Source organism: Rousettus aegyptiacus, unplaced genomic scaffold (genome assembly GCF_014176215.1).
Source record: "Rousettus aegyptiacus isolate mRouAeg1 unplaced genomic scaffold, mRouAeg1.p scaffold_m13_p_4, whole genome shotgun sequence".
Lineage (NCBI taxonomy): Eukaryota > Metazoa > Chordata > Mammalia > Chiroptera > Pteropodidae > Rousettus > Rousettus aegyptiacus.
Genome location: NW_023416307.1, coordinates 15781377 through 15788408, shown reverse-complemented (window position 1 = coordinate 15788408; position 7032 = coordinate 15781377). Strand labels below are relative to the sequence as shown.

Sequence of the window (7032 nt, the reverse complement as noted above, 5' to 3'; positions counted from 1 at the left end):
AGCATGATTTAGAATGCAGTTTTTAATCTGTTTTCTCTTTTATTCCAATTCCATCTTCTTTCTATAATTCCTATGAAATTCTTCAAAATGGCTGATTTGTTAATGACTTTTTCTGAAATTTAAAGTTGCAGGGTATCTATTTTTCTTTACATCTTTACTGTGATTCTAAATGCTAAATTAAGAAATTGAGCAACATTTCAGGGAAAAAAACACTAACATGAAAAACAAATTTAATGTGAGCATTAAAAAACTGGGTTAGTAAATAATGATTTCAGATATTTTGGCTTTGTAAAATAAAAAATAATACATAGGTATAAACACAGTACTGGGAAAATAGAATGCAGAAATTCATGTATTCAAAGAGCGCTCCCTCTTTCATATTTCATATAATAATAGAAAGGGGTAAGAATGAAATAATAAAAGGTTATTTAAACATTGGGGAAAATATTGTGAGTTAATGAGCTATTTAATTACAGATAATCTCAATCTTTATTTAGTAAACTAGAAAGCAACCTCAGCTAAATGAGGATAAAGGTTATGTAATGAGGTAAAGTGAGGATTTAAGAGGGACAATAAGAGAGTGATCAAAATATTGATGATCTACAATAAAACTCAATTAAATTTGATATTATGAATATGTTAAAAATCAAGTTTTTATGTCTCTTCTTATTTACCAACAATATTTTGTTGCTCTGGGGACACGGTTTGGAGGAAAGAATATGTGAACAATGAGAGAAGAGTTAGCTGTTTAATTAATACAACATTTTCTTTCATTCAGAAGTTACTTAGTACTTATGACATGTTATGCACTGTGTAAATCAAAGAAAATAAGAAGCATTCTCTGTCAGTGGTGAATTTATAAGATATCAGGTGACAGATTTTTAAAGTGAAGAAGAGGGTGATGGTATATTTTGTTAAATATTTTATTTATTTTATTTTATTTATTTATTTTTTTATGCCTACAGCACCAGGTCTTCCTAGGTGGTCTCCCATCCAAGTACTAATGAGGCATGACCCTGCTTAGCTTCTGAGATCTGACAGGATCGGGCTTGTTCAGGGTGGCATGGCTGTAGACTTGTTAAATATTTAAAAATAATTTTTTTACCAAGTGTTATATTGTTTGTTGACTTGCAAAAACAATCTATTTTTTTTCTAAAATATGAATCAAACTTTAATAAAATAATTTGGACATTTTTAATACTTAATAGTAATGCTATATTATTACTGTTTTCCTGAACAAGTAGGAAAAAATACGCTTGAAAAATATGTATTAATTACCATGTTCATAATTTCCATATACTAGCATAAGCCAAGCTCTATGCATATCTCCAACAATTACATTTTTATACAGACACATTCTTAAGGAAATATATCTAATACGATAGATAAAAAAATCTCCAAAACATCAATCCCTAGATTATAGCAAGTTGAAATATATAAATTACTTTAGTTCAGTATTTTCATTACACTTTTATCTGATGAGAAGACAATTATTTTTCAAAAGGAAAATGTTTTTATGAGAAGTAAAAGTAGATAAAACAAACATGGATATTCTAAAGACTATGCCTTCTTTTGCTTTCTTAACAAAATCATTCTCTCTCTTTCTCAATCTGTCTCTCTCTGTCCCTCTCTCTTCCTGTATGTGTGTGTAATGAAGACAGTTTCTCATTTCAACATGGAAGCACAGAAACTTTTATACTTTGTGTTTTCCCGAGTCATTGCTGGTCAACCCAATCTTTTAAAACTGTTAAAAATATAGGTAAAAGAATAATTTAAAATGTAAAGCTACTTGATGAAATATCATTTAAACGTACTAATTTCCTATAATTTGCAACAATATTCCTAAAGAAATACGGTTTTGGAAAATATTTTCATTGAAAGATTCATTCAAAATGTCATATTGAAATTAATGAGCAAATATGAGGCCCTGTGTTAAGACACTGAAGAGCCCTGAATTAAAATGCATATTTTTATTTGTGTGTATACAGGAGGGGATATTTGCATATAATATAGTTGTAATACAATTTTTTTTCAGATGTCTCAAAGCAGAGAGCAAGTATTTGAGTAATTAGAAGTTAGAACAGATGGCTTTTGAAGAGAAGGAGATATTCTGAAATATTTAATCATGAAAGCTGCCTGAATTGTGAATATGACATTAAAATGAAAACGTTTTGACCCTAGAAAGTAAGTAATAGTAGGAAGGATACAGTGTTAAACACTGCCTCTTCTATTTCATGGCTTTCTTAGAATCTATCCTCAATAAAATAAATTAAAAGCATTTCCTAAATAGATTTGCATATTAAAACATTCTAAAAATAAACGTTGGCATTTGGAAGCTATTTGTAAGAGAAAATTAGAATTCTAAATTTCTTACACTTCAGAGATCCATAATAAAAGTTAATTGTACACAGTTCTAATTTAGAGCTCTATTCTTCTTCTTCTGTCATCTTTTTTTTTTTATTATTAAGTATATTCCCCTATTTTTCTCCCCTTTGACTTGAGAACACTTTATTTTCTTCACCAAACATTTTATTTTCCATACTAATGGCTTGTAAAGTTTAATTATGTCGCCTTTATGGTGTCTTGACAATCTGTCCTGATCACATCCACCTCTATTTTTATATCTTTCTGTAAAATTATCTTGTTATTTTTCTGAGGGACTTTTTTTTTTTTACTTAAAATTAAGAGAAAAAAATAGATAATTTAAAAAATTATTTTAACATTCATACTATATACTTATATTATAGATGATATATATATATATTTTAAGATATATATCTGTTTATCATTTTGTTTCACTGGAAGAAAGATCACTAAAGCCTATTAGCCTGCGAACTGAGTTTGTAGACTGTCTTTGGTACCTCAGCCTTACCCATGGGTCTCCTGGTTGATAGGCTTCCTGACTTTGTTATAAAGCAAAATGTTCAGATAGTCTTCTCCTCTAATAGAAATGAAGCAAAATAAAATTCAGAAAGAAAGTAGAGAGATTTATCTATATGCTAGGATTTTCTGTGCATCTTATGTGTGTATATATTCAAAGCAGAAAAAGAAAAGTTTAATGTTCAATCCAGTGTAAAATTCTTGCTTGAGAGATCATATTAATTTAAAAAATAGTCATCTTAGCTGCACAGATTGATATAATAATTAATTCTGTAGCAGGATAACAATTGGAGAGATCCGATTCGTGCCACTTCACATTATCAGTCCTCCGTCAAGGTGAAAACTGCCTAAGACACATACATACTTTGTACCTAGGTACACCCTGGAATGTACGAGTGGATTGGCGCAGAGTTTAGGGTATCCCATTTGAAGAGGGGGAAGGTTTAACTGTATGTAAAGGTTTTTGTTCTTCATTTTATTTTCCCCCTGACTTCAGGCTGTTTCTGGGTGTTCTGCTTCAGAGTCTCAGCCCATATCAGCCACAGCACATTTGGTGGTAGTCTGAAAGGTTTTTTTTTTTTTTTTTAACTTTTTTTTTTATTTTACCCAATTTCCATGTACACGTTATCAAGGATGTATACTGTGTCTACTGCACTGCATGTGTTCCTGCACATCTTCTACAACCGGCCCAGTTACTCCATCCAACACCTGCTGCCCATAGTAATGAACTACACACTGGTCAGTCCTCTCTCACATCTATATACTTTCTTTTGGGGGTTAAATATTATTTCTTTAATCCTTCAAGGGCATGGATCTACTAAATTTTAGTCTGCACCATCTGCACCTAGATATACAAAGCACCAGTTTGTTATTTCTCCAAAGAACAATGTGAGGTTATTTTATGTTTCTCTTACAAAATATTCTGTTATGAAATTATTTGCAAAATAAAAAATAAATATGTTATAAAGGTAAATTTTTGTACAAATTTAAACATCCAAATGACCAATAATTTTTAAAAGATTGTTCTGGCTATAAAACTAAAAAGGCATATCCCAACCTCTACTTGTATGCCCACCACATCCATCTGTCTGTCTGTCTTTGCCCCCCAACTTTAGCAAAGCCACTGTGCTTCAGGGATCCATCTTAGAAGAATTTGGCCCAATTATGCTACTTTAATTTGGGATGGGAGTGTTATGTCAACATTGTCTTGCTTTACAGGTCAAATGAGAGAAAAGGAAAGAACAAATGTCTTTAGTAAATTCATGACTTTCAAACTTGGAGCATATCAATCGAATCCTAAATAATACCGTTTTATCCTATTATTAAAAAAAAAGATTTATTTTAAAATATAACTATCTATAACTCTATCCATTGTCTTGAAAAAGAAATCTCTATTTCCAATTTCTCAAAAACATTTTTAAAATATAATTGTGTCATGACAAGTTAATTAAAGGTAATTTTATAAAGGAAAAACACCAACATATTATTACATCTGGAATATAGCAAAATGTTTAGGCGTCTATATTAGTTTGCTAGGACTGCCATAACAAAACACAGATGAGGTGAGTTAAACAATAGAAACCATGATTTATTTTCTTACAGTGCTGGAGAACTATTTCTGCAGGCTAGAAGTTTAAGATCAAGGTTTCATGTCTTCCTCACATAGATTACTCTGACACTGACTCTTCTACCTTCCTCTTTCACATTTAAGGACCCTTGTGATTACCTTGAGCCCAACTGGGTAATCCAGGATAATCTTCCTAGTTTAATTTCAGATGATTAACAAACTTAATCCATTTGCTACCTTAATTCTCCTCTATCATATAATATAACAGATTTCTGGTGTTAGGGCATGGTTATCTTTAGGGAAACAAGAGTCATTATTTTGACTATCACACTTACTAACTAAAATACTGAAAATTAGGTTTTTGTGTTGAATTTTGGAGCCATCTGTTACTCCAATCTCTGAAACAATATAATTGTTTTGCGAATTTGAGTTGAAACTTTAATGACACAAGCTTCACAAAAATTTATTAAACTAAAAGTTACTTCATCAAAATAATGAATCAAATTTTATACATAATTCCAAGCAGAAAGTCAACAGTTGAGTTCAGGCAGTTTATTTGGTAGGAGATCCTAGGGCAATTGAGACAATGAGGATTGGGATATATGAAAGAAAGGAAAATTAATAAAGAATTCATTAACTAACAGCGATGCTAAGACAACTCGAGCTTAATCTCAGTGTGAGTTTTCTTAAAAAACTAGATAACACTTATCATAACTTTTCCTTAATAAGTTGGGAGGCTAGGTGTTTTCTACTGATTACTGACCCTTATTTTTTGATGGATCACCGAAGGTGGATGACTTGAGTTAGTAGAGTATGATCTTGTGGTACCAAAGACATCTCTCAGGTGGAGGAACAGAAAGATATACAGGTGCTTGAGGTAAGAAGCTGTTAGCGTGCAGAATATTGTTGACAAAAGTTACAGGTAAATTCTGAAGTGATGTGAGCAGATATGGGGTGAACAACACTACAACTAACTCCTTGTTCTTTTTTATCTACACACATATTAAGTGTACTCTGTTACTTCAGGCATGCTATGATCTGAATGTTTGTATCTCTGCCACCACTGAATTGACATATTGAAGCCCTAATCCCCAGTGCAATGCTATTTGGAGATGGGCATCTTTAGGGGGTAATTATGTCACGAGTTTGGAGCCCTCATGAATGGGGTTAATGTCATTATATGAAAAAACATAGCAGATATCTCTCTTTCTCTACAATGTAAAGATATAGCAAGCTGGCTGCCAAACCAGGAATAAGGCTCCCACAAAGAACCTCACCGTGTTGTTACCCAGATCTCAGATTTAAGGCCTCCAGAACCGGGAGAAATAGATGTTTGTTATTTAAGCCATTTGATCTGTGGTAGTTTTGTTACAGCAGCCTGAACTAAGACAGGGTGGATCCTACGAACTCTTAAAAAGCCATAAAATGAAAGATTACTGAAGCAAGCTACAGTCCGCGTTCTATGTTCTGAAGCCATATGAGCATTAACCATTTTCCTTCTCTACCACTCACCCTGTATTTCCTACAAGTTTGGCCAGTTGTCCTGCATGTCCAGGTGCTATGCCTGTGTCTGAGCCCTGTTCACCATGCCTTATGACTGTACTTGCTATTTACTGCTATCGCCAAACAACGATGCACCATGTAGCATTGTAATAAATGTCTCAAGTTCAGATAATTTGCTTCTTGCTCTCATACATTGCAGCAACTTTAGTGCTACGTGATAAGCATTGTTGAGGGCCTTAGCCTAGTAACTCCTTTTTATACTTGATGTTTGATCAGCATCAGTCCCCTGAATTACTAGATAATAATTATAATATTAGAATAAGAGAAATCTGATTTCTTATGTGGGAATAAACCTTACCCTGATGCGATCCACCCAGGTGCCATGTAATTCCTCAGGCATAAAGTTGCAGAGTCAGGAAGTCTAAACTCCTCAAATCAGTCACAGAGAGTGCAGATGAGTGGAGTCAATTCTGCTTTTATTCTTTTTTTCTCTTCACATTTTAGCTATTGGGGATATAACATCATATCATCTCAATTGGCTCAACACTTATACTGCATTCCAGAGTCCAAATTGACAATGCTATAGAGTATTGTCCTCAGGCTGACATTTTAGAAGAAAGGTCATTCCACATTCTATCAGGCCAATAACTTCTGGGTTATAGATAAAGTATAACTAATGGGTCCTTCTTCTGTTCATCCGTTGTTAAAATTCTTAACTATGAATGGGTTCTCTGGTCCAGGGTGAAGTTTTGCAGAAACTCGGCTATTCAAAAAGCTCTGGCAGAGACACTGTCGGCAGAGGAGAGAAAACAGATCTAATCTATGCATGAATCTCAGAAAAATGAATTACTGCTTTCTCCAGGATGGGAAGAAATTAATGTCTTTTTCATTACTATTAATGGATGCAAGGTTTATGATTCTATGTGATCCAGTAGACATTAAGTGGTTGGTCTATTTAAGGAATGGTACCATATCGAATATTCAGTATAAATCTCTGGCACTGACAGCTCAGATAACTAGCAGTGTTAGTAATTACATTGGCCTTGATAAGAGAAAGCACATGCTAAGAAGCCTATCAGTTT

At 33.0% G+C, this 7032-nt stretch overlaps 1 pseudogene; it reads right to left on the bottom strand.

The window, feature by feature from the left end:
• Positions 1 to 956: 956 nt before the first annotated feature.
• Positions 957 to 1075, bottom strand: LOC118602750 (annotated as a pseudogene).
• Between the last annotated feature and the right edge of the window lie 5957 nt (positions 1076 to 7032).